Source organism: Mustela nigripes, chromosome 12 (genome assembly GCF_022355385.1).
Source record: "Mustela nigripes isolate SB6536 chromosome 12, MUSNIG.SB6536, whole genome shotgun sequence".
Classification (NCBI taxonomy): Eukaryota; Metazoa; Chordata; class Mammalia; order Carnivora; family Mustelidae; genus Mustela; species Mustela nigripes.
In genome coordinates this window covers 107,877,146-107,895,560 of record NC_081568.1, presented here as the reverse complement: position 1 = coordinate 107,895,560, position 18,415 = coordinate 107,877,146, and the positions used below count along the sequence as shown (strand labels likewise).

Below are 18,415 nucleotides of genomic sequence, written 5' to 3'. Positions count from 1 at the left end.
AGACTTTTAACTGTCTCCCTATATCTTTTCTTGTTTCTGTAGCAAAAGGATTAGTAGCTAAGCAATTTTTACCTCAGATAGTTTTAGTCTGTAGGATTCTGTATATTCTGTATAAAAATATGTTCTTTTAGGCTGTATTTCCCAACCTCCCATTCCACTATGGCCATATGACTCACAAGGGGCCAAAGGCATATAAAAAAAAGTGTCACACGGTGGTTTCTGGGAACATTCCTTAAGATAAAATACCCACCTGCCCTCTTCATCCCTTTCTCCATTTTGCTACTGAGAATTCAGATGCTGCCATCTTGGGCAATGAGATCAAGGTTACATAAAGTGTCAACAAGCTGGAAGGTTCCTGGGGCCCTTATATATCAGCCCCTTCTGCCTAGTCATAACCTGGGTTTTTGTCACAGCTGAACCAAATCATACTTAATATGAGTCTGTCAATAGCGTGTTCAGTATTAGATCCAAGGCAGAATGTTTTAATGCCATTGTGATAATGTTTACGTATTACATGTATGTGCAAAGGGATTCATATAAAATGAGACTTACAGAGCAGATAAGTTTTCAAATTGCTGCAGTAGATGAAAGAGGCCTTTCAGGTGGACAGACATAGAAAAGAAGAATTACCTTTTTGTCTAGCCTCACCAGACCTCTCATTATCCCTAAGCATAGTGGGCACTCCACGTTTTGCGCTCCCTCTCCTTCTCTGAGTCTTTGAGGACCATTCAGTCCTGATCTGTGACCTTGGCAGGCCCCCTGACATTTCTGGGCCTTGGTTTCCTTTTTCCAGTAAGAACTGATATTCTCTCTTTATGTCCACGTCAAGGCATTTGTCCCTTAATCATTTATATCATTCTGTATTGTTTTGTAGTTAGTTATCTGTGTGTCTTACTCTTTCAATTACATGTGGCAGGTGCAAAAATCTTTTCTGTTTTTACATTTCCCACTGTATCATCACTATGTTTACAGACATGCAAGAAATAATGAATGAATTAAATGCATTTAATGATTATATAGGGATATAAAGGCATATGTGGTAATAAACAGAAATATAGCTGGGAAACTGAGTTGTACTATCTCATAGAAATCTGTGCAGGCCGCAGTAGAAAACATACATACTTTGGGTAGGAGGGAAAAGCCACTAAAGTTTTAAAAACAATGAAGTGATTTAACAAAGGAAAAAAACCTATAGTTCAAGCAACCAAAAAAAAAAAGTATTATTTAGTTTGCCTAAATTTGCCTTTACAAATGATACAATCAATACCTTTTTAGAAGATTTCCTAATTACCATGATATGCTCAGCAAAACTATTATTTTAAAATAATCAAATACATTCTATTTTCTTCCTCATAAATTTCAAGTAATTTAATGTTTTGCCATATAGAATTGTCTGGTAGTATTGAAACTGTATTTCTTTGAAAACATGTTAAAGTGTTGTTTTTCCATGTTATTAAGAAGTTGCTGTTGGACCAGAGTGCTATGTGGGGAGTATAATTTTTCTGTGGTTGGTTTTATTCTTTGTGTATTCTTCTCCTTACTTCTAAGGGAGCAGAGACGAGCAAAAGTCCCCCATCATCTTTCCCTGTGGCCCAAACAGAAGACCAGAATTGTCCAACTAATTTCTTAAGGTCAATATAAAGAACAAATGAAATAGTGTATCATAAAAGAAATTTGAAAAGTAAAATTAAAGAAATAGAGTCTAGTGTGCCTAATCTGTGTGAATTAAAGAATCACTTTGTTCTTTTTATTATTTTTCCACATTTGGAAATGAAAGTTCCGTTTCTTCTCTGGACAAAATGGTAAGAATAGGGAACAATTATTAAATGCTTAAAGATGATAGATAGGTAAGGGTAGCATCATCTTTTATACTGAGACAACCCTGGGGCGCCTTGGTGGCTTTGTCAGTTAAGCAACTGGCTTTGGCTCAGATCATGAACCCCGGGGTCCTGGGATAGAGCCCTGCATCCAGCTGCTTGCTCAGTGGGGAGCCTGCTTCTATCTCTCTCTGCCCTGCCCCTCCCTCTGCTTGTCCACATGCTCTCTCTCTCTGTCAAATAAATAAATGAAATCTTAGATAAAGTACTCAGACAACACTGTGAATTAGATAACACCTCATTACCATTGTATGGATAAAGAAGTTCTGGTTTCCAGAGGTTAAAAAAATTGCCCCAGGCCATGTTAGGAAGTATATTAGGGTACACCTGGCTTATCAGCCTGGCTTTTCAAAAACAAGCATCTTGCTATTAAGTGCCATGATCTACTTCTACCCAAAAGAAACAGAAATTATGTTCCCGCCAGTGTCTTCCGGTGGAGACAGGCAATTTGGGGACTTAAGCACTCCTTTCTGCTAATCAGCACCCAAGAAGGAGGGGCCTGCACATCCTCCAGATGTGTGGAACAGGACTCCCAGTTCCCAGGCTTTACTTTCTTCATTTCTCATCTTTCCATTTTTTTTATAGAACCGCTGTTTTCCCTGATGCTAAATACTGATATGTCCCGATCTCAGCAAGTCCAGTCCCAGATGGTGGTTTGTTGTGAAAAGCTCTGACCTCAAATTTCAGGAATTATTTGCTCATGAAGCTATTCCAAATGTTACAACAGTTTAGGGCATGTCCCCATTCCATTTTATTATTAAAAAATAATTATATATTTAAGGGGAGGACCCATAACTATAGAAATACAGTGCAAATTAAAAATTAATCCTTACTATGGAAATTCATAAGCAGGCAGAAGAATGAAAAGATATTACTTGCTTCTTCTATGGTGACTTCACTTCAGACCGCAATGAATCTTTTGTATCTGGTGACATTTTAAGAGAGTGTGGAATATTGCTAGTGTGTGTCTGATTTTGGATATATTTTTAAAAACATTCTTTCAGCGTGTCTGAAATTGAATAATCTGGTTAGTCCACTTTAGTAGCATGGCTAACACCTGCCTTTAGGTCTGGAGTAACAATTTCATCATAAGGAGAAATAACCAAGCACTGTTTGGTTTGTCTATTATACAAAATTTTTGAGTCATCGAGTTCTCAAAAAAAAAAAAAAAAAAAGAACCCATGAAATTAAAGTCCATTTTGTTATTGTTCAAGGCCTATGCTGATATATTCCAATATGGCAATACAATTTAACTTCTGAAATATAGTTATTTAGTTTTATTTTTGAAACACAGATGTAAGATTATACTTATTTAGACTAAAATAAAATAAAGCCAGAAAAACACAAAGAATATAGAAAGTTATTACTTGATAATCAGTACTACATCTGTGTCCCAGAGCTTTCCAGTCTTGCTTGTTAACCCTCTTACTGCTTTTTTTGGTTAATTCATTCATATTGCGCAATGCTAGAAAAATAATATCCTAGAAAACTTGCCATCTTTTGTACTTGAGCATATGTTTGCTTTGTAGACTTTTTTCTTCAGTACATGAAAATGAAGACTGTCATGCCATTCTGCTTCCCACAAGTACTTTTAAGTTTTTATTATGTGATATTTGGTTTTGTCTTGATGTTTAATTGATCCCGTATCAGCTTTTAAAATTTAAGGACACTTGCTGCTCCTACCAATAGTATCTAACTCAATGGAAAAGTATAGAATGTTCCTGTAGCAAAACTTGGAAATTCTTCTGTTAACGTTGTTGTTTGCATGCTGCAACTAATACAATGAATTAAGAAAAATCAGAAGGCACATTGGGATAGTGCATTCTTGTCTGCCTACTAATCCTTCCCTGTCCTGGATACAGATACTGGCATCAAGGGACTCTCAGTTTTAGCTAAGACTATACGTAAAGTAACTGGATATCTGGTTTTTATTTTTGTTTATATCTATATTGTTGTTATATTGATCTACTCAGCATTTTCCCCAGTCCTATTCACTTTGAAGACCACTCACTGAGGTGTCTGAAGCAGAAGAGAGTATTCACATGGACTCTACATGGAAATTCCTCCCATAGAAGAGCTGTGCCACCTACAGGAATGTAGAAAGTGAAGTCTTAGCCTTAGGCTCCCCCGTCCCTCTCCCTTCATAGCACACTCACTTGGGCCCCTGTATTTAGGCATCAAGGATTTTTTTTTTTTCTTTTGGGTAGCACCTCATGCTTCTTTAAATATAGAGATTAGCAAAGTTACCTTATTTTCATTATTTCTAATGTATTTTTATTGGCATTAACTTTCCTACTTAGGTCTTGACATCATTTTCTCTTTTTATTCCTCTGGTTTCTTCTCCTACTTCTCCTACCTGTCCTTTGTAGTTTCTGTTTTTCTCCTCCCTTCCATCCTTTTTTTTTTTTTTAAGATTTTATTTATTTATTTGACAGACAGAGACCACAAGCAGGCAGAGGCAGGCAGAGAGAGAGGAGGAAGCAGGCTCCCTGCCAAGCAGAGAGCCCGATGTGGGGCTTGATCCCAAGACCCTGGGATCATGACCCGAGCCGAAAGCAGAGGCTTTAACCCACTGAGCCACCCAGGTGGCCCCTCCCTTCCATCTTTTTACTGAATCTCTTCAGGTTAACTTCAGGGCTTTTTATAAACAGTGACTCCTTGAATTTTTGCCCGAGCCCTATGAAGTAATCAAGAAAGAGACAAAAATTCAAAATTCAGACCATATGAATTAAAATCTGTACTTCAAACCGTAGACCTTAGAGTGTTCTACACTCCCTTTATCGACACGATTCCACTGAACTTAATATACAGGTAGAAGTCTTTGAACAAAATAGCCACAGTTCGGTTCACTTCGGAATGCGAAACTGTGAATGTCAGAGCGTGTGAAGAAGGTCTACCCACAGCAAGTTATCAAGAAAGATGAGTACGGTATAGCAAGAGTCCTTTAGAAACAGGTAGAAATATAGAGAAAACGGGTATGCTAGGCCAGGACTCTTGGAACAACCAACAGATTACACCCATGACAGTGCATTGCTTCTGTTGCGTGCTGTTTAGGGAATGAGGGGTTTCCCTTTGATTGGAGGCTTTACCAGGTGCAAGGAGTCATAAAGAGATTATTGCTTTAGGTCTGTTCACATGTGTTCTTTTTCCATCTCTTTTTAAAGAAGACAGTTAAATTAATTGAACAGATGTCAAAGCCTGGCTGACACTCAGAGTAGTGAAGGAGAGTTGAGAAGCCTTCTTATTTGGAGCTTCAGAACTAAATATTTGGTTAGCTAATAAAAATTGATTAAAAAAAAAAACATTTAAATTCTGTTTTATGTTTCTTGGATGAACCACACCCATTAAGCATTAATAATACTTCAGTTCTTATTTCTTTGCTTAAACCTACTGGTGAAGTTATTCAAGTGTAGAATCCTAGATGTTAATATCCTAGATAATAGTTCTATTAATATCTTCGATAATAGTTCTATTAATCATTTCTCCCAGTGTTATCGTTTGTTTTTAGTAATTTGCCTTTCCAAGATCTTTCAAAGCTTTTTCATGTTTTCATAGGCAAAAAAGCCCTCTCCTTTCCCAGTTACATTTTAGCAATTATGTTTAATTAAATTACATAATTAAAATAACAAGCACAACTTGCAAAAACGTTGGAGAACAAACACAACTGACTCATGGTTAGTGTTCAGGTCAGCTGTCAAGAATGTGGGTGGTTGGTCTCGCCAAGAGCAGCCCCAAAGTGCCAGGAAGTGTAGAGCAGAGAGCGCGTTGAACAGTGGGAATGGGGAATATCAGGTGACTGGGTTTTTGGTGATCTGGAGGTTGTTTGAGGGAAATTCTGTTACAGCAGCTATAGCTGGTCCTGTCCAAATGGAAAGCTATGCACTCTTGCTCGGAGTTGTTCTTTTCATCTTGATATACTTCAAACAAATGCCTTCCTCCATAGGCAATATTCATATTCCTCCTTATACCCCACCAGCAAGGTCTCCACAGAGGATGTGAAAGAGAGATTCAATAAAATACATTAATAAGATCATTATTGAACCAACAGAGGAGTTCCAATTCCCCATGATTTTTAACGAGAATCTTCTGGTGATAATGTTCTTGTTTTTTGTTGTTGGTTTTTTTTAACCTCTAAGTGACAATCTTTATAATTCAGATATTTAAAACTGCCTGGGAGGCTCAAGTTATTTCCGATATCACACAAAACAGATGGTTACCTTTTCTTTTTGCCTGAAGCTTACTTGTATTCTAAGACCCTACCCAAAAGCCCTCCTAGGAGGATTGTCTTTGCTGTGAACAGTGCATGCTTAAATGAGTTTTGATTATGAACAATAACGTGAATTTGGAAAAAAATCATTTACAAATATAACAGTTTAAATGGTATCAGTGCAAAATCATTATTTGGCAATTTCAAATAAATATCGATACTCATATACTTGCGGATACTTGGTGTCAGGAAAAAGAGCTAATTGATCATATGGGGTTTTTTGTGTCACCACCAGAGGTAGAATGCTAATACATAAAATAAAATCTCTGTTAAGATGAAAGTATTGTGAATAATGACAATTTACAATTTAGGTTCTCTAATTTCTCTAATTACATATTTTCTTTAAAATAATCATATGAAAAATTGTGTTTTTAACTCAGTAGAAGGACCACTGATGTTCAAGTGAAATACTCATTTCTTGAAATTGAAAGGTGGTTATACTTAGGTGGTTCTGCCTTTGTGTTTTTCTCTTAGTTTAAGGGTGAGTGTATGCATATCTAATATACAGTAACAGCAAATTCCTCATGTTGTATTTTTAGCAATTTTAATGATGGAATATATATGAGTCTCACTCTTCTAGCATACCCTTTTATTACTTAATCTTTCACCTGATGCTTTTATATATATGCTAATCTAAAACCTTCATCATTAAAAAGAAAAAAATACTTCAAAAATTTCTATTCACTACTGCTTAGTAATCAATTTAAACAAATTGCCTGTTTTATGCAAATTATGAAAACATTGGTATATATAATGATTTCTATAAAATATTATTATGTAAGTAATCTATACATAATACCCTGCTATTTAATCTTTGAATCTGCATTTTTATATAGAAACTCACAAACCGGGGCACCAGAGTGGCTCAGTGGGTTAAGCATCTGACTTGGCTCTGATCCTGGAGTCCTGGGATCAAGCCCCACATCTGGCTCCCTGCTCAGTAGGGAGTCTGCTTTTCCCTCTGCCCCTTACCCTGCTCATGTTGTCTCTCTCGCTCTCGCTCTCTCTCTCTCAAATAAATAAATAGAAGTGTTTAAAAACAACAACAAAAAAGAAACTCACAAACTACTACTTGTGTGTGCCTCGATAATCATGAAGTAAATAACCACTAAGAGTTTGATTATTAACATGATTTTCCTAAGAATAAGCTATGTATCAGGCATTTATTTTTCTTGCTAATTGATCTTATTAAATTAATTAAATGAGAAGACCATTAAATTGAGCTGGCTTTAATATCTTAGCAGTCTAAGTAAGCAAACCCAAACCTAAGTCTATAATGAGTTAAGGTTGAGAATTCAAAACCTAAGGACAACTAACCACAAATAGCTAACTAGCTTCCCCAATTAATGCAACTGGTTAAGCTATAGCCAATCAAATAACTTCCTTGCTTTGCTTCAGCCTCTTCCGCATAAAAGTCTCTTCCCTAACCCCTATTGGCAGAACACTCCTGACCATTTGTGGATGGGTGCTGCCCCATTTGAATTTATTTTTGTTCAAATAAACTCTTGAAAATGTTGGGGCGCCTACGACTGAGGCTCAGTCCTTAAGCATCTGCCTTCGGCTCTGGTCATGCTTCCAGGGTCCTGGGATCGAGTCCCACATCAGGCTCCCTGCTTCCCACCCCTCAACCCTGCCGCTTCTGTTCCCTCTCTCCCTGTGTCTCTCGCTGTGCCTCTGTCAAATAAATAAATAAAATCTTTTTAAAAAAACGTTAATATGCCTCAGTTCACGTTTTAACAATCTTCAATTGGGAAATGCTTCCTAAAGTTTCCTCAAAAAGGAGTTCTCCCTCCTCCACTTCCTAAGCAGTACAACTTTTAAAAAACTGAATGTTTATTTTTCAGTTAAATAAAATAATAAAGTAATTCTTTTTGCAGACTGTGTTTGTTTGCATTTTATATTTGGGTTATTGCTATGTAGTGATAGGAGCTACTAGTCAGACTCACACTTGAACATACTGTGTAAGTACAACACAAACTTCTGGTAACAAGCTTGAGGTGGAGAAAAACGATTAGCTATTCATGCAACTACTTTTAAAGCCAATTGCTTATTTAATACTGACTTTTGTCTAAATTATAACCATGAATAATTTTAAGTATGTTATTAGATAATAAGTATGCTTGAAATGCTTATGCACTGTATTTTATGCTAGGTAATGAGTCCAGAAAATCCTTTTGTATGTAACCAGTGCTTTTACATCAGATGGCCATAAGTCATGTTCCTCGAGAAGAGAGGAGTAAATGGGAGGAACCCATGGTCCCTTCCCCCGAACTAGGGTAGCATTTGCCAGCGCTGATTTGAGGATGAGTCTCCCTATTTCTTTGCATTGTTATTCATTCCCACCTTCCTTCCCATTCCCCTTCCCTTACAGATACTCAGCCCAGTAGAGCTGATGTGTAACCTGTTACTGTGCCCTTCCTGTATTGATTTAGACACGTGAATTCTTGGAAAGCATGTGATGTTATGTTGTCTATATGTATTTTTAAATTTAGGTGAATGGTACTGTATATATTTCATTGTTCTCTTTTTAAAAAAATTTTATTTATTTATTTGACGGAGAGATAGAGAAAGAACACAAGTAAGCAGCGAGACAGGTAGAGGAAGAGAGGGAGAAACAGGCTCTCCACTGAGCAGAGAGCCCCATGCGGGACTCAATCCCAGGACCCTGGAATCATGACCTGAGCTGAAGACAGATGCTTAACAGCCAAGCTACCAGGCATCCCTATTTCATTGTTCTTTTTCACACATTCTTATGTTCGTTAGACAGCCATGTATAAATCCGCTTCATCACTTCTGACTCTAAAAAAGTATGACTGTATGTGTGCAAGAGTACACACACATGTGTGCAGAAGCACACACACAGATTTCACATTTTAAATCTTTAAAACCTCTAGGGATAGTCACTGAAGCTGCCTTCTTTGCTAACATAAAAAAATTCTACAGCAAATATTTGTGTGCATTTCTCATTGAACACTTGGGCAACAATTTTTCAGGGTGTTATACCCAGAAATAGGTTGCTTAATTTTGCTAACAACTAACAGATTGAAGTAACTATACCAGTTTATACTCCCATCACCAGCAAAGGAATACTTCACCACTACTTGATACTATCTTACATTTTTGTTTTGCCAGTCTGTTGGCTATACATTACTATCTTTTCTTTAGTTTGCATTTATTTAATGTATAGTGAAAGTTTGGCTATTGCTATTTTCTTTTCCCTGAATTGCTCTTTAATATCCTTTTCTCCAGGTTCTGTTGGTTTCTTCATGTCATGTGTGTGTGTGTGTGTGTGTGTGTGTGTGTGTAAAAACACTTCTTATATTTTAGATCAGTGCTTCTCAATTACATAGGAGTTCACATATCCCTTTTGGAAGGATGGGGTCCCAGCCCATTCAGGAGGTTCACAGATCTCCACTATTTCCATAATAATTCTAAGGCTTTCTTTACCATTTTCACTGTGTTCGTATTGTACTGATGCCACAAAACAACAGTTGGGTAAAACTACTGGTTCCTAGCTCAAATCAAGAAAGAAGCACCAAATGGTACTGGTAGTTGTTTAACCATCTCCATCATGCACACATGGGTGAAAATTTTAAAGAAATTCTGCTCATTTAAGAATGTCCTTGATGGGGCGCCTGGGTGGCTCAGTGGGTTAAACCGCTGCCTTCGGCTCAGGTCATGATCTCAGGGTCCTGGGATGGAGTCCCGCATCGGGCTCTCTGCTCAGCAGGGAGCCTGCTTCCCTCTCTCTCTCTCTCTCTGCCTGCCTCTCCATCTCCTTGTGATTTCTCTCTGTCAAATAAATAAATAAAATCTTTAAAAAAAAAAGAATGTCCTTGATGAAGCATTAAGATTATTTATTTTATTAAATGCCAATCCTTGCTGTGTCTTTAATATTGTGCATAATCAATGGGAATTACACAGAAAGCACTTCTAATGAGTATTGAAATATGATGATTATCTCAAGGAAAAGCTTTTGGGGGATTGTGTGACTACAAGCTGAACTGCCCCCCTCCTTCTTATTTGATTTTTTTTTAAGACTTATTTATTTATTTTAGAGAGAGAGACAGTGACAGGGCAGGGAGAGAGGGAGAGAGGGAATTTTAAGCAGACTCCACCCCAGCACAGAGCCCAACACAGGGCTTGATCCCATGAACCTGAGATCATGGCCAAAATCAAGAGTCTGGCATTTAACCAGCAGAGCCACCAGGTTACCCCAGCCCCTCCTTTTAAATACCATGTTTACCTTAAGGAACAATTGACAAACCATTACTTGGTTTTTGGATATTTGGCAGAAATTGCCTTGAAAATGAACAAAGTAACCCTGCCTCATTAAGGAAGATAGCTGACAGCTTTGTTGCTAGTGATAAAATTTGAATCAAGTGAAAATTAGACATTTGGAAAAAATATAAGCACTGATCTAAGCTCAGGAGCTTTTAATACTTAAAGACTTTTCTGATAAAATTGGTGGTGATCTTAATCAAGATAACTTTTTGATATTATATAATAAAATGTATTGATATTAGAGACTCTTCATAGCTCGGTAAGATCATATTTTCCAAATGGCCATTGCATGTTGGTACAAAACCATGTGTATGTAGGAGATCTATTTAAAGTGCAAGATAAACCAATAGATTTTAACTTAACAAATATAAAAAGTTCACTGGTAGATTTATTTTAACTTAACAAATATAAAAAGTTCACTGGTAGATTTCAGATTCCACACTGCAACTAAAATTTAAACTATTGTCAAGTTTGTTTGTTTGTTTTAAATCATATTCCCTGAAGGTCCTTATTTTTATTTTCAGTGTTCCAAGATTCATTGCTTATGCAGCACACCCAGTGCTCCATGCAATACCTGAATACGTGCCCTCCTTAATACCCACAACCAGGCTAACACATCCCCCCACCCCCTCCTTTCCAAAACCCACAGTTTGTTTCTCAGAGTCCATAGTCTCTCATGCTTCTTCTCCCCCTCCGATTGTCAAGTTTTGACATCTTAACAAGGAAGAATATACATGTTATCTGGAAAGGTTAGGAAATAGTTTTTCCTTTTCCAAATACATATCTGTGTGAAATTGCATTTTCTTCATTTACTTCAGCCAAAAAATATCTTGTAATAGATTGAATGCAGCAGCAAATATGAGAACCTACCTGTCTTCTCTTAAGCTAGATACTCAGGAGATTTGTAAAAATGTAAAATAACTTCTCAGTAAATTTTTAGTTTGGGACAATATAATTATTTTTAGAAAAATATGTTGTTTATGTTAAACTATATTTGTTTTATTATTATTTTAAAATTAATTATTAAGTATTTTTAACTTGTCATTTTAAATTTTTAATACAATAAGTATATATATTATATACTCCATATATTACTATTTTACTATATAATAATATATATATGTGTGTGTGTATATACACACACACATACACACACAAACACACACACACACACACACATCTCACAATGCTGTGTGTGAGTGCATTTGCTCTTTTGGTCCTTCAGTAATTTTTAGGAGTAAAGGGGTCTCGAGACCTAGAAGTTTGTGATCTAGCGTACTAAATAAGCCCCTGTTGGTGTTTGACATTACAAATCTCTCCTCCCAAGCTTTCACCTTTCTCTTAATGTTACCTGTAATGTACTTGGTTGAATAGAAGCCTTTAAATTTTTTTGAAGGGAGCCAATTTCATTTTTCCTTTCACATTTTGTGTTTTTTTCTGGTCTTCTTAAGAATAGCTTCTTCAACTCTGAGGTCACAAAAATATGTTTCTACATTTTCTTCTATTAGATGAATAGTGTTACTTTTCACATTTGGCCCTTAGTACATTTCAGTTCAACCTCATTTTTTTTCTATATAGAGTATCAATTTTCCCAACACCATTTATTTATTAAATCTGGCCTTTCCCCTCTGCCTTGTAAAGCTTCCTCAAGTGTGAATATATGTCTGGGCTTTTTCCTGGACCCCTCTTCCAATTCCAATTAGGTATTTTTCTGTCTCTAGGTTATTTTTTATTTATTTTTACTTAAAATTGTCTTGAGATGCCTTAATATTTGGCAGATTTCCCCTGTTTTTCATATCTTTTCCAAGATTCCTCTGAGTTTTTATAATGAAAATCTCTTTTTCTGCATCATTTGCCCCAAATGTATATTTAAATGTATAATTTAAAATAAAATATAGATTTAGAATAAATTTATCTAACAGAATATGGTCCTGGATTTTGATGAAAACTGCACAGAATTTACAAATAAAATTCAGAGAACAAATTTATTATGTTGTCCCATCCATTAAATACTGGTCTTCTGTTGTATCTTTTGGTTAAAAAATACTTTCCATAAGGTCACATTATTTATTAAATTTTTAGATATTTTCTAGAATTACTTAGTTTCTAGATATTTTATAATTCCTTTCACTATTAAAAATAACATTGTATTCTTGCGGCACCTGGGTGGCTCAGTGGGTTAAAGCCTCTGCCTTTGGCTCAGGTCATGATCCCAGGGTCCTGGGATCGAGCCCCACATCAGGCTCTCTGCTCAGCAGGGAGCCTGCTTCCCCTCTCTCTCTGCCTGCCTCTCTGCCTCCTTGTGATCTCTGTCTGTCAAATAAATAAATAAAACCTTTTAAAAAAATAACATTGTATTCTCAACCTTTTATTTTTACTTTATCTTTTGAATAGGTAAGACATCACCTACTTCAAATTTCAGAAGACACAAGATACAGTACTGTCAATGTTATCTTCCTTCTTTTCTCTCCCCAAGCTATTTCCCACCTTTTAAAGAGACCACTATTAACCAGCTTTTTATTTTTGCTTCAGAGACATTATAATCCTGTACAAGAAAATATGTATATGTATTATTTGCCCTTTACAGTACTATAAACAGAAGTATATGACACACATTGTTTTGTTGTAAACATCTTATTGCTTTTTCCATGTAATTTCCAGATAATTGTAGATACTCTTCTTTGATATCATACCAAAACTTGACAAGTAGTAATTTCTCAAATCACACGCTAAGAGCTCGCTCTGTTTCTCTCCCTCGCCCTCTTGCTCTCTTCCTCCTACCTTCCCTCATTCTTGTTTTTTTTTTTTTTTTTTTCACAACTGAACAGTGTTCCATTTTCTGGACTTTTCCATAATGAAATGACTTAGACCCCCATGGACAGACATCTTAAATCATTTGAAATTGTGTTCTGTTATACTCAGTGCTGGAGAGAACAACTTTGTACCTACATCAGTTTGCCTATGTATGATTATACTTGTAAGCTGCTTTCTTAGAATGAAATCTCTGAGTTTAACAAAATGTGCATTTGTCATTTATTTCATGTCACTAAATTCATAAAAGTCCTTCATAAAAAACTGTCATTTATACTCCCACTAGGAATATACAAGCTTGCCTATTTCTTTACACTTTAACAAATATTGTGTAATACTGTGTGAATTATAGTATCTTGGGGTAGATTTAATTTGTATTATGAGTAAGATTGAGTATCTTTTCAGATATTTAAGATCCGTATGTATTACCTTTGCTGTCAACTAACAAAATCTCTTGCCCAGGTTTTTCCATTGAGTTGTTTTTTTACCTATTAACAAATAAGATCTCCAAGTTTCTTCAATTAATCAGCTCTTTGCTATGATATGATTTGGAAAACATTAGTCCCATTTGTCCTTTGTATTTTGCTTTTTATCTTAAAGAATTTTTAGTTTAATAACATTTTAAAACTAGTGCCATGATTAGAAAGTCACTTTCCTCTCAAATCATTTTTAATTCAGTATTCTCCTCTGGTCCTTTGGTGGGTTTTTTGTTTGTTTTTCATTCAAGTATTTAATTTACCTGGACTTTATTCTGGGATAAAAGGACAGACATTGATCTAAATTTATTTATTTAAGATGTCTACCAAATTATCCCAATTCAGTTGTTGAATATTCTATTTTTTTCCCACTGATTTGAATATCACTTACTTCATATATAAAATTTCCTTACATAGTGGGGTCTGTTTATTGATTTTCTACTCTGTTTTATTGATCTGTCTGCTTTTACATGTGGCAGTATCACACTATTTTAATTGTTTATATTTTTAATTAATTGCTGATACAGATTAAATGTTGATCTCACATTAAGCAAATCTGCAGAACTTTTTCATTAGTTTTTATTATTTGTTGCCTCCTTGAATTCTCAAAGTAAATTGTTACATCATCTGTCAGTATGGACAGTCTCTGTATCCCATTCTGCTGACTTCTGGAAGGAATTTCATAATCTGTCTTGGGCTCACTAGTTTATTCTGAGGCCCTGCCTCTATGCCTGAAATCAGCCCATTGAAAACCTTATGTAGCTTAATTTTAAACTTTTTTTTAACTTTAATTTTATTTTTTATTCTCAGTATTTCCAACTGGTTCTTTTTTTGTTTCAGTCTTATGTTTCAAAAATGTCCTTATCTTCTTGGGGATTTTTTTTTAACTTTAAAATCTTGATCTTTCAGTTCTATTAGATTAGTTTTTCTAGTAATAGTTCTGTTTTTGTTTTCTTCATTTGATTGCAATGCTTGCATTTCTCAGAGAGTTCATGTTCATATCTTGGCTGGTGGTACACCTGAACAGAAGGGGAAACCCTATCCTAGCTGCAGCTGTTCCAGGTAGATTGAGGTGGTGCAAAGAGGAAGCTCCATGACAGAATTATAATCTGTACTTATCCTGAATCCCTCTTCCCCCTGCCTCATTTGCCCCAGACACTGTTTTATCAGCATCTCCATTGCTTCATTTTACCTCCTTAGTGCAGACAGGGATGCGGAGTGCCGAGGAGGAAACACGCAGACCTGTAGTGATTGCAGGCTCCCCATCCCAGCCTGGCCCACACATCACAGCAGCCTCCCCCTGGCAGTGGACTGGAAGACGGGTAAATCAGGAAGGAGCCAGAATGCAAAATGAAAATGAGAAATGGCAGATTTAGAAAGCTCTTCCCAAGCCTGTCTCCCATCAATAGCCCTTGGAGTTTTCCCCACATCCCAAACATGGAGACATGTACTGGGATCTCGAAAACTCCTATTACACTAAGGGTTTCTCATGGTTTTTTGAGTTAGGATTTGATCAATCTCAGTGCCTCCTCAGGAACTTTCTAACATGGAGTCTCTCCAGTGCTGGATTCAGGGAGTCTTGTCAGCAACCCATGAATTTTCATTTCTGCATGTCGAAGCTAGTGGTTGGATTCACAAACACACACACACACACACACACACACACACACACACACACACACGCTTAAACATAGTAGCCCTAAATGTCTTATCAGTTCATAGCTTTGGAAGTTATTTCCAAAGGTATTTTCATATGGTTATTATGGTTATCAACTCTAATAAATACAGTGTACCTCTCCAAGTCCAAATTCCCTAACATCAAATGGTTAAGGTAGAAAGAATGCTTCTTTCCATTTAAATAACAATGAAAACTGAAAATCAACCCCAAAAGCAAATGTTCCAAGAGATTTCTAGGTGGCAGGTGTTATTAAATTTTTACATGCATTACATCGTATAATCCTCACATTTAATAATTCTATTAAAATCCCTTTTACAAGGGAGGAAATTAAATTTCAGACAGTTTAGACAAGTTGTCTAAGATTATATTGGTGGAAGTGACAAAAGCCAGAGCTGAAACTGTCAGTTCTTTTTTGCCTTTTGCCTGCTCTTTGCATGGGTTCTAGGCATTCTAGGTCCAGATTATGTTTCTTAATATTTATAGGGGATACCATTCACTCAAAATACCTTAAATACAGTTCTGTTTTTTAATGCCATGCAATCTATCAACTTCCCAGTAGGATAATAATTTCTCTGAAATCAAATTAGTAAATGAAAATAATCATTGTGTATTTGAATATCTGTCAAGTTCAGGGAGTAATTTTGGAATTTCTGGTGCAATCCCTGGTAGACCTTTAACATGGTATCTGGAGTGGTTCATACAGGCAGAATAAGCAGGATAAAAGGCAGTTCTCCTTATAGCCAATGTCATTTTAGAAAGAGATTGTAGCATAATGTTGGAATGTATGAAAGGGGATTACTTGCAATAAGCTGTGTGGTAGAGATGTTTCTAAAATCATGCCATAGCCTTCTTCCAAGCCTCATTTATTTCTCACAGCAATATCCATTCCTGGTATTAAACTGGAGTGTAACCATGAGAGTGAAATCTTAGCTGTCTTATATTGAATATCTTATTATCCGAGCTTAAGCGTGCTAGGTGTATAAGAACTCAAAAATGTAAAACTAGTAAGTGTTATTAATCCCAGAACCTGTGCTCTATAAAATTTTTATTTAATGAAAACAGTGTTGATATTTAATTACAAATACCAACTGAAAGTAGATAGAACCCAAGTTGGGTGCTGCATTATTATCTGGAATTCCAGCTCCCTGAGATATACTCTCAGAGCCTATAAATATTAGAGTAAATAGGAATCTTTTAAACCATCATTTCTAATGATTTAGAGAGAAACATGTACTCAAATTTTTTCTGATTGTTATACCTCCACAATTTAAGCTTTAGAAAATGAGCCTACAGCTCATCAGCCAAAACTTGAGCAGAGATAATTTGGCTATCTATAAGAGGTATAAACAAGATAATTGAAACAAGATAAAAGATAATTGAAAAGGGATGTTCAACAATATCAAGGGTGGAATTTGACTTCCAAAATGGGAAGAAAGATGATTCTAAGTGTCCACTATTTATGTTGTATACATTAAAATGGTTTAGACCATGAAGAGTCTTAGATTAAAAAAAGAAAAAGCAGATCATATGTGAGATATGAAAGATTTTTTGCTCTTCCATAGCAATGTGCTAATTTACCTAACATACTGAAATAGTAACTATCTTTTGGAGGTTACCTGTTCTAAACTCAAAGTTAAAATTCCAAAATCAAGCTTTGGAGAACTATTTGAGACAAATGTTAAGAGCCATAGGTAAAATTTACCTTCATGGAGGATATTCTTTTATTTAGACCTCCAAACAAGAATGGGATATAAATGTATTCATGTCAGAAATGTTGATGTTGGAGTATTAAAATGAGAAAAGTAAAACTGGACAGCCGAGTCAACTTACTTAGGATTTTAGCAGAAGAGACCAAAGACCCAGAATTTAACAGCAAAATTATTGTTTGTAAATTCTGCACTATAAGAATGAAAAGGGGGCATGTTTATTGGCCAGTAGCTGGGAACTACCCCACCCCAGTTCTTTACTCATCAGAATTCCAGGTTTTCTTTTTACATGAGTCAAGACTGCCTTTTCCCAAGAGAACTGCCTTGTGAACATTGGTTGGGATGGATCCTCATGATGTTCCGTGAGGGAAGATGGGACTGGGAAACTCCCAATGAAGAGGAAGGTAGACTTTGCCCTAGTGGCAAATTTTCCAAAGCCTAAAAGAACATTTGCTACATGAGGGATTCAGGTTTACCCATAACACACTTAACACATTTAAAGTCTATAAAACCAGGGGAATAAAACATTGTAGGCCTTTAGTAAGTCATACTGATTGTAGGGGGTGGGAAGGTTTTAAGGATTGCTTTCTTAGTTCTGATTTTTAACTTTTTGAATATGTAACATGAATATATATTTAGCTTATAGTTTATAAATGCTATATACATAGTGACCTATAGAGGAGCTGGTTTCCACATGCACATCCTCTACAAATGTTAATAACTCTTAGTCTCATCACGAAGTGAAAAACGCTAGTCACTAGCATGAATCTGAAGATTTTCTTCTTTGGGAAATGGTATCAGAATTATTAGCTTAATATCAGAATATGAGACATTAAAATTATTGTGATTTGTAATTAATGAGAAAGGAGCTCTATAGCAATTTGTCAAGAACATTTGAGGCAGTACCTTCCTACTTAATTGAAGATTTTATAAACATCGTAAGGTTTTTTTTTTTTTTTCAGTGCTCCAAAATTTATTGTTTATGCACTCCATGCAATACATGCTCTCCTTAATACCCATCACCAGGCTCCCACCCTCCTCCCCTCCAAAACCCTCAATTTGTTTCTCATAAGGGCATTTTAAAGTGAATGGAACAATTGTTTTTAAAATATTTATTTATTTATTTATTATTGCCCCATGCAAGCGGGGCAAGGGGCAAAGGGAGAGGGAGAGAAGTAGATTCCCCACTGAGCACAGAGCCCTATGTGGGGCTCTATCCTATGACCCTTGAAATCATGATCTGAGCCCAAATCAAGAGTCCAATACTCAGTTGACTGAGCCACCCAGGCTCCCTGCTAATAGAACAATTTTTAATG

General features: G+C 36.0%; 1 protein-coding gene across 1 annotated transcript in view; it reads left to right on the top strand.

Annotated features, from left to right (window-relative positions):
• Positions 1-18,415, top strand: part of EDIL3 (EGF like repeats and discoidin domains 3) — a 406,610-nt gene that overhangs the window by 277,771 nt on the left and 110,424 nt on the right. The gene's annotated exons all lie outside the window — the stretch shown is intronic.